This window comes from Parus major, chromosome 14 (genome assembly GCF_001522545.3).
Source record: "Parus major isolate Abel chromosome 14, Parus_major1.1, whole genome shotgun sequence".
Taxonomy (NCBI): domain Eukaryota; kingdom Metazoa; phylum Chordata; class Aves; order Passeriformes; family Paridae; genus Parus; species Parus major.
The window spans coordinates 10,415,772-10,426,454 of record NC_031783.1 but is presented as its reverse complement, the minus strand read 5'-3'; positions in this window follow the sequence as shown (position 1 = coordinate 10,426,454).

The following is a 10,683-nucleotide window of genomic DNA, read 5'->3' as shown; positions in this document are numbered from 1 at the left end:
CCCTGTCCCTGCAGTGTGGGTGTCTGTACCCAGCCATGGGGTGACCCTGTCCCTGCAGTGTGGGTGTCTGTACCCAGCCATGGAGTGACCCTGTCCCTGCAGTGTGGGTGTCTGTACCCAGCCATGGGGTGTCCCTGTCCCTGCAGTGTGGGTGTCTGTGCCCAGCCATGGGGTGACCCTGTCCCTGCAGTGCCGACGGGAGCAGAGCTGAACACACTCCACGCCTCAGTTGTGGGGGAGTGTTGGGAAAACCGCACCCAAGCAGAGCTGCTGGAGAGAGAAGGACATTTTGTTGTGAAGGGGTTTTTCTTCTCAGATTTTTTTTTTTCCAAGCTGCATTTCTTTGAGAGGCTTTGTGGACAGTGTGGGCAGAGCCATGTGGAAGGAATTTAAAGGGAGAAGCCAGTTCAGGGTCACGGCCTGATACACGAATATAAACCAAACAGTAGTGGATGGTACGAAGCAGATCTCTGGGGCTGACACAGGGCTGTGGATGTGTGGGATGGGACCAGCTCTCAGGGGTGCAGAGAGTGACAGGCTGTGGTCACAGCCAGGAGCACTGCAGGATGCCTGGGGAGCCAAAACAAGGACCACAGAATGAGAACAACCTGCACAGGGTGTTAAGGCAAGGCAGGAACCTACGTAACAAGGAGTCCCTTTGGAGCACAGGTCTGAAGAGAAGCATCTGAGGGAGCTGGAGAAAAGGAGGCTCAGTGGGGACCTTCTTGCTCTTTACAACTACTTGAAAGGAGGTTGTAGCTAGGAGAGAGGGTCAGTCTTCTCTCCAGGAAGCAGTAGGACAAGAGGAAATGGCCTCAGGCTCTGCCAGGGGAGGTTTAGATTGGATATTAGGATACATTTCTTCACCAAAAGGTTTGTTAAGCATTAGAACAGGCTGTCCAGGGCAGTGGTGGAGTCACTGTCCGGGGGGATTTAAAAGACAAGTAGGTGTGGCCCCTAGGGACACCATCCAGCTGAGACATCTGCAGTGCTGGGTTAAGAGTTAGACTTGATGATCTCAGAGGTATTTTCCAACCTTAATGTTTCTATGATTCTAACAAGCCTGAGCTGATTTGGTCTTGGCCCTTAAGCTGTGGAGGGAGTTCCTGGGCAGCTTTCCAGCAGGGGCAAGGGGAATCTGGGAGAGAGCAGCTGAGTGAACATGGGCTGAGGACAGACAATGTCCACACCAAGAAGCCTTGCAAGGAAAAGCAGTTGTTTGCTCTGTTGCCTTCTCATACAGTCAAAGGCTACCACTAAGGGGTCTGATGCTCTCTCTGACTCTTATGGCTTTAGTAAATGAAACCTGGGAGGCTGGATTGCCTTTCTGCTCTGTGTGTAATGACCTTAGTGCCATTTCAGAGTCACCTCTTCTCTGGCACCTGCTTCTTTCCAATTCCTGCAGAGCAATGTTAGAAAATAACCATCAGCAGGAAGGAAGGCTGTGCTGCAAGAAATTGTAACTCAGTTTAGTAAGGCTTTTGGCTCCTGTGTGCATGGCCAGATTTTGTTCTCTTACTGTTTTAATCTTAGGGATGCTCCAGACACAATTTTTTACTTGCTTCTTATTCCTTTATTGACACTTTGGCGATGTTCTTTCACCTCTGAGGAGCCTCTCACCAGGTACATTGGATCAGTCAGACCACTGGGACAGCAAAATTACAGTTTTCATGAGACTTAGGCACAAGGCAATTTTAATACTGGCTTGAAAGGTAATTTGGAAGAGAGGGAAATATCTTCCCTGCAGAAGCTGGCCAGGTGGGCAATGCTGCAAGTTGAATTTCCCTTGCTGCAGATGGTGCACAAGCACTGCTGGGGACTGCATCATCCTTGTGCAGCACGTGACATTTCCTCTGTTTTGAGGGACCCTCATACACCTCATCAGGTCTCCAAAGCAGGGGGTGTTTATAAAGGAAGTTTTTTTCTGGTACGACCAGAAAATTGAAAGAAATTGGACTGAGCCCATGAAGTTCACTGTGGATCAGAGCTGCCTTTTGGAGCAGTGATGTCGAGGTTACAGACTCCATTGCTGGTTCCCAATCTTTTGAGCCATCTGGCTCCTTATCAGTATTTTATTTTTCTCAACTGCTTCAAATGCAGAAGCCCTGCTCTGGTGTGATAGCATTTAGAATTAAATCGACAGCCAATTTGGATTACGAAACCATGAAACAAAGAAACAAAAGTCCCTCCCAAGCAAAAGGTGTCTGATGATACTTATGGAGTAGGTGGCTCAGAGCCTTCAGGGGAAATTCCAGATGGATAGGAAAGTAGCAGTGATACAGCAAACCTTTACAAAGGGTGGGATGGGGGCACGTGGTGAACCACTAGAGGACGTGTGGTTATGAGATCAGATGGATGGCCTGGGGAAAGTCAGAGGAGATGTGTGGAAAACCAGTGGGCAGCTCAAAGTGTGATACTGAGATAAGCATGAGATGGGAAGGGTGTGGTAAGACAAACTCCAAAGGACTAAGTGCTTGCTTAACGCCAGGAAAAGAAGCAGGACCATCCTAATGACGTAGAGAGAATACTCCATGCCCTGGGTTAGTCATGCTCCTAAGTGCTGGGTTGAATCTGGGCTGTGTTTAACCCTCCTGCTCCATCCCTCAGGAAGCCAGGATTGAGCAAGACCACACATCACACCGAACACCTCCGGGGGGAAGTGATTAAGCCATGAATAAGAGATCCACCAGCTGTTGTGCTTTGTGTGTGTGCACACCCCATGGAACTACTGCAAAAAGCTAAACCTAGGGCCAAGAGAGCCTGGGACCAAAGGTGAGACCTCCATGAAGGACCTTGACAACAACTGCACGACTAAAAGCATGAGCAATGGAAACAGACACCATGCTGGCATGGATGTTTGAATTTGGCATCTTAATTTTAAACAAAGGAGAACAGAAGAGTATTTTTCAAATCCTTCTCATTAAGTAATGCCCCAAACTCCCATTTCAGTGGAAGTTAAACACACACACATATCTTTGGTGCCCTTGGAAATTTCAACCTAACTTTAGTGTCAGCTCTACAAAGACAGGTGGGGGTTTTTGTAGAAGTCTATGATAGCTGGCTTCAGATTCAGCCCTCCCATGTTTCTGAACAGCTTTTATGCCTGGCCACAACATAGTTTAAAATCATTGATAATTACAACGGAAGACTAATCCCCAAAAATTCCTACCACTGGCTTCTGTAAAAACAGGTTTTTACACTAAGGGCACACATTTTCCCCAGTGGCTTTGGACTTGAACTTGCTGTCTGCACTAAGAGTAGAAGTTGAGCAGGCCTGAGCTGTTTTTTTTTCATTTCTACAGTAGCCACCACAAGCACCCAGAGTTGAAATGGTGGCATCCCCACCCAGCAGACCCCATGGCATTTCCCCCAGACTCCAGACATGCACTGGCTGGAGGAGTATCTGACCACTCTGGGGCTCTTGGAGTGAGATGGGGTAGTTGGGGTTGGCTGGCTGCAGCTTTCATTCTCACTGGTATCCACAGAAACTGAAATGAGACAGGAAAGACACAGCAAAAGATGGAGAAAATAAAGACATTGAGGGAATCTGGAAACCACAAACTGGGGAAAGGATGGGCAGGAACAAGGGAAAAATGCAATGAGATGAGGAAAGAAAGAAAGACAAAGTAATGGTGAAAGAAATGTAGCTTCAACCCCTGTGATAGAAACAGAAGCAGTTTGAGGTTAGTGTGCATTGTGGCTGGGCTCTTGCCCGTGGTATTTAACTTCACAAACTTACCCAGCCATTATGCACCGAGGGATCATTAATGCAGCAGATGCAGCCAGACATACGTAGGAGTGTGTTAATATAAGGCCTGATGTAAAAAACACCTGCTAGTTTGGCAGGGTGTCTCAGGAAAGATACTTGTGGCTCGTGTGAGGGTGCAGTATTTACAAAGGTACCTGCTGCTTTCCCATCACATCATGTACAATTTCCATTTACCTTACTGGGAGCTTTGCACAGTGACAGAGACTCCAGGCTGAAGCTGGTTGGAGCTGGTCCCATTTACACTAGAAGGGAAGCTGATGTCTTCAATGTTCTTCTTATTTTTCTTTTTTTTATTTTTTTTTTCCCATCCAAAATATTTAGGACACGGAGAGGAATTCTCTCCCTACAATACCTAGGCTCCAGGGCTGCCTTGTTTACAAAGGCTTAAGCTTTTACAAGTCTGAAGGAATTGCACTGATGCCATGCAAGGGGAAGAGGCACTTTTGGAAGATTATAAAACATGGCTGTGTTATCCCAATCCCTGATGCTGCTGAACTGGACATGTGCCATTACTGAAGTGTTAGAAGGGCTGGCACACTGTCCCAGGGTGAGATTCTCTTACAAACCAAAGATGGGGCTGGTACCAGGCAATTAGGCAGCAGTACAGGGCTGCTTCCAGGAGCTCCCAGGGATGGAGGCTCACATGCAGAGAGCAGACAGCTGCAGTGGTTTAAGATGTTCCCCCACAGCTGTCTGTCCCCACTCAGTGGGAGGCTGCCCGTGAGCAGGGCTGACGGAATGGGAGGGATGCCTGTGCCTCAGCTGTCCCAGCTCAGGGCCCAGGGGATGCATGGAGAGCACAGATGGAGAGCTGGAGAGGCTGCAGTGTGGGCATGTCCAACACAAACTGGGGAGGCACCTCTGGCACAGATGCAAAGTGTGATGAAGGCAATACCATAACTGTCCCACAAAAACTAATTATAGCTCATTTGCTAAGACCCTCAGCAAACAGGTTTATTCTCTGCTTCCTCATTGTTCCACGAGGTTTCTTTCCCAGGGTTTGCTCACTTTTGCCTCTCTTCTTGCTCAGCTGTCCTTACTGGAGCTCTGTCATCTCCCACTTCCCACCTCTCCACAAGGTGCACACACAGGGAAGCCTCTGGCACAGGTAACCATGCCATGGGAACTGGACAGCCCAAACCACAGCCAGCCCAGCAGGGAGCCCAGACACAAAGCAAGGATGCAGGGAAAGCTGCTCTTTTATGTCCTGTCTCTTGCCTTTCTTCTTGGCATTTTAAATCTTTTCTGCTCACCTTTCTGTTTCCAGATTTTCTTCCAGCCCCAAATAACTGCAGCAACACAACCCACTGCCTTTCATTTCATTCTCAGCCTCGCAGTCGCCACTTTATTTTGCCTTTTCCCAGTTTCATGAAAGAACGCAGTTGCATGAATAACAGGATTATTTATCATCCTCTCCCTCCCCTTCCAGGATGACTTGCTGTTTATGGAAAGCACTCGAGTGCAGGAGAGATGGTGCTACAGTTAAACAGACAATGCTTAAAGGGCCATTGCCTGCTCTCTGCTTTAATGCTGTACTCCTCACTGACTTCCAAGAAAGAAGGAGTTCTGTATCCCAATTGATGGGAATGGCATCACAAACCACCACTGAAAGGTAAACAAATGCTATGTTCAACAGGATGGAGAAGATGGTTGGACTTGGTGATCTTAGAGGTTTTTTCCAAGCTAAATGATTCTACAATTCTATGGTTCTGCACTTCACTTCTTTCAAGAACCAGGAAATTAAATTCTGATGTAAATGTGCATGTGTGGTCCCTTTCTAGCCCAGCAGTGTATCAGGAATACGCTCTCAGGGAGCGTGTGATGGTGGCTAGCAGGTGACAGACCAAGACATCTCAGTGTGACACAGCCAAATGATGTGACAAGAGGTGCTTCTCAGAGGTCTGCTGGACCTGGAATTTAGCAGGGCAATGATAGAACTTGTCCTGAGGTGGTGAGGAAAGGGCTTTGGGAATGGTTTCTCCTATCTTCCTGCAGTTTGGCCATGGCCCCATGGCAGGTTCTCTACATCCTCCCTGCATTTCTGATTGCTGATGTGCCTCATGGGCAATCTTTATCAGCTCTCAGGAAGAAATCACCTAAGTACAAAGTGCTGAGAATAAACAGCTGGAAAGCACTGAATTCCCTGGGAATTTCTGCTGAGAAGCAGATGCCACCTCATGGGCTGCCTGCTCTGGTCTGACCACCACCATCAGTGGGTCTGTGGATACCAGTGTGTCTCAAAAGGATGGAAGTGCTCAGGGAGGATGAGTTTGGAGACTCAGTGTGGGCTCCATGAAGCCTTTATTTAGAGATACTGCCCTGTACTGGGGACTTCAGGCATGATCCTTCAATGATGTGCAGCCACTGATACAATGTGAGGACCAGGCTGCTGTAGGTGTAAGAAAATAAAAAGAAAAATGCAAAAAACTCTGCACTGGAGTTTCTGTTAAAAAAAAGAAAAAGCAAACCAATCACCAATCCTTTACTTGCTCTTCTCCTTCCCTTATATTGATCAGGTTTCTGTGACAAAAAGGGTCAGAAATACAATTAGGAAGCTTCACAGCCATTACAAACATTTGCAGTTCAAAGTTAGCAATTCCACTACAGCAGCCTCCATATCTCCCATGTCCTTTAGGTACCGCTGGATCCTGCAGTCTCTGGTGTGCTTGGAGTTGAAAATGTGTGTATCATTCTCGTGAGTTTTTATTGTAAGGGAGGGAATCTCACAGGACAAATGTGTAATGTTGTAAAAGCAACAAGGTTGCATGGATACAAGAATACAAACGGGGTGGCTCACACTTTGAGAATACAAATTCTTCAGGAAGAACAACTATCTCACTGTGTTTGGATGGAGCTTAATAAAACTGACTGCTCCAAGCTAGGCCTCTACAGGCCTCCAAGCTACAAACAATGAAGAATAATATCATCACAATTTTATGGTACTTAGCATGGCTGAGTTACATCCTGGATGGTCTCCACAGAATCACTGCAACTGGTGTTGATTTGAGTCAGAGGAGAAGAGCTTTACACCCCCATTGCTGAGGAGACATGAGCAGACCACGCACAGCACCCCAGGGGCTGAGCCCTATGTGCACTGCTCTCATTTACAGCATGTATCAGCATACCTTAAGCTGGGCTGGTACTTTTACAGTCATTCAGCTGGATGAACTACGTATTCCTGACAAAACACAGCCCATTTTTAATAGCTTTATCCACCAGGCAGAGGATATCCCGCACTCACAGCAGCTCCCTTGTCCCTCAGGGGTGGGGAGCAGGGATCAGCTTCATTTACCCACTAAAATAGCGGCCAGTGCTGGTATGCAAGTGCCCTAGTTTAATGCCTAAACATGGTATCTTGCTACCCAGGCTGGCAGGGCTGCCAGTTCGTGCTCCAGCCCTGAAGGTGAACTGTGTGTCACTCAGCAGTGGCTCCCGCAGCAGGGAAGGTCAAACTCACTTTTACTCTCTTCCAGCCGTGCTGCTGAACCTCCTGGGGAAGGAGCAGCTGGGCACGGGGGGGAGAGAGGAGCACATTAACAAGAGCATTACTAACTAACTCTCTTGGCTATTAAACCAAGTAATGCCTCCAGAGACATTTGGATCTAACCCCCACTGAAGTCAAAAGGGCAATTTTGGATGGAGGATCAGATCTACAGGAATTCTGTCCCATTCATAGGAGGGCAAAATATCTCCAGAAATATTGTAGCTTTAAGTGTCAACCCACACAAATGGATGCTGGCCATGGCCACCCTCTGTGTTTGGGGCAGAGACATCATAAAACTTTTCCACACCACTTCTGATCACTCCTCTTAGCTGAAACCTTGTAGCAGATTTGCATCTCATGACTATTGAAGAAAATTATCAACTGTGAAAGCATCTGGAAAGCTGCACCAACAAAAGTTACAAAGACAACAAAGCTCAGCCAGAAGGACAGAGCCAGTGCAAGGATTCAAAGGAAGAGCTGGGAAAGAAGGAAATCGTGTTTGTAGGTGCACCAACTGAATGATAACAGTCTTGCCTGTTCTCCTTGCAGCTCTTTATGGGCTGAGATTCAGGAAAGGGAATGGTGTGTGTGCCATCAGTGCCTTCTGCATTTGTAATCCTCACCTGCACTGCATCTGCACTTGTGCCAGCCTCATGCCTTTCCACAGGCAGGCAGCAACTGAGCTGCAGAGCAGGAAAATGACCTTCCCCTACCATGGCCACATGCCCCTTTGAAGCTACAGGCCAATAAATGTTCAAAACCAGACAGGAACCACCCAAAGTTGGTGATCTTCCTGTTCAGCTTTCTGGATTTTATGTTCTGCACTTTTATCCTTTGTTATACACTGTGGGGCACTGACAGAATGCTGCAGGTCCAAATTGCTGAGAGTATTTCCTATGGTCCCTTTCCAGAGCCAGCACAGATGTGGTATCAGGATGTATCCTGCACAACACACTGAGCAGCTTTGGCCAGCCCCAAACACACAATGCAATAAGAGCAGGCCACCCTTCCAACAAAAACCCTTACCCAAACCCATTGTTTTGTTAATTTTAACTGGATTATCTATGAGGCAAAATCCACACTAAAATCAAATCTGAAAAGACTCAAGTTTCCCAAGACTCCCTCAGCAGGAATGTCATTGCAATGAAATGGTTCCTCTTGCAACCTCAGGACTTGTCAGGAGGGTCAAGCGAGCATCTTTCCAGCCTGAGCTCTGAAACAGGTGTCCTGAGCTCCAGGTACCATTTTGGAGCCAGCCCAGAGCCCCCTGTGGCTTCAGCCCCCTCCAAGCACCACAGTGCCCACCTTGCCGGCCACCCCTGCCCACACCTCTCCCAGTGGCCTTCCCCAGCCCAGCACACGTCTGTGAAACGTGAGTTGGTGCTGTTACATTGGTGCCTGTGTTTCTAAGAGCTGAACCAGCAGAGATTTAAACCAGCTCTGTAGTGGGTGCTGGAAGCCTGGTTTGGGGCACCCTCCCTTCAGGTGACTTCACCCGCAGAAAGCAGCCCTGGGTGACACTGAAATGGTCTCATTTTGCATCAGAGAGCTTCTGCATCCCTTCCCCCATGCCAAGTGCTGTGCAAATCCTGGGAATCCTCCCTCTCAACACTCTGTCATGGTGTAATTCTATTATAATTCCTGATATTTGAGAGACTTCTAACATGCATGCTTTAAATTAGACAAGCAATATCTTGCTTGCTGCTCTTAGATAAATAAAAAAGCGCAAAACCTAATTTTCTGACGCTCTGTTCTTGGTACTGATTTCCTTTTAAACCTGTAGCTACCATCCTGTCACTCCTTCCTCATGTGTGGCTTGTGGGTATTACATAAAAGGTGATATTTCATGTCTGGTGCACACATGTGCAACAGATGTGCAGAGTGCAGGAAGGTGCCATGCTGAAGCAAACATGCACTGGTGTTTTGTTTTTCACACAGCTGTATGTAGGGACTTAAAGGCAACAAATGCAATTTTAGATCAAACAATAGACAAGGACAAAATGTGTTTTGTAAACAGACATACAACCTAAATATAAAGTTGCTTGCAGGATCTGTGTGAATTTTATTTATGTTTCCTGGTCTTTGCTCTCCTCTGGGATCTTACATATTTTACATTATTATCAAATATTTGTAATGATCCCTATAAACTGCCTAATGTTAAAAGCTACTCCAAGTGTAACTTGACCCAGAGGAAAGATGCTTATCTGAGCTCCACAATGACAGATTAAAAAAAGATGCTGATGCAGTATGTCTCTTGTAAAATGAGGGAAATATAAGAAAAATCAAAAATGCATTGACTTCTTTTTTTTTTAATTTTTTTACCATAAGATAAAGCAGGAATTATCTCTGTTGGCTTTTGCAATGAAATACCACTAGCAAGAGCTACAAATATACAGCACTTCTGCTCCCAAATGCACTAGCCAACCAAGGAAGGAAGGAGTAAATGCTCAGCCAGCCGGTACTGTCAGAATCTATTTCACTGTTTAGTAATTATTTTTTTTATTACTATGACAACACGGACCGTAAGAACTGCTTCTTTAACCCTGGCAAATGATAAGTGCAGATGAGACTTTTTTTTAACTGAAGAAATTGCTTTTTACTTCTGCCATGTAAGAAAGTGATGGCACTACCAGAGTGTCCTGCCCTGCTCTGCCTCCTCCTGCCTTGCATGGATGGCTCTGCTGCAGTGTGGCACTCGGGTCATTTTTTTTATATCAGGAGGCATTTGAGAATGGCTCCACTCTGGCTCAGCATTTTTTGTCTCAAAAAAAAAAAAAAAAAAAAAAAAAAGCGCAGCATTCTCCTTTTTTAAAGTGCTTCCAAATCTTTTACATCTCTTTTCCTTTTCTCTCTTTTCAACCCCCACCTTTTTTTTTCCCCCTTGTGGTCCTGGAGACCACCCTGTAAGCCTACATGACATCATGAGAGAGAATTAAACGTACTTGAAAGGCCACTTCTGTTTTGGTGGGAACTTCTATGCAATTGCAAAGTGCCCATTAAAGCACAGGTTGTTTCCTAGAAGCATGTCCAAGCCAGTAGCGTGCAAACCCCTTCAGGGCTTCTAGAAAGCATTCGCTTTTGAAATGCTGAAGGAAATTCAGAGATGAAAGGATAAGTCTCCCTGGCTGTGCATTTACAGTCTATTGTCTTCCATGAAGGATAGTATCACTCCTCAGTTGTGTTATTGCAGTTAATCCACTTAAATACTATTGGATTTTCAGATGAGCTGAATTCTTTGCATCTGCTATTAAGAACCTTTGTTTAGATGAGAAAGGGCTGTTATTTAAATCACAATGAGTTCAGGGAGATGTCAGGGTGCAGCAGGCACCTTGTGCCAATCCGCGCCGGGGGAACGGGGGCAATTTCTGGTTGGGGCGGCGAGGAGGGAGGATGCGAAGGGAACGCGAGCTGCCCCCGCGGAGCGGCGGGG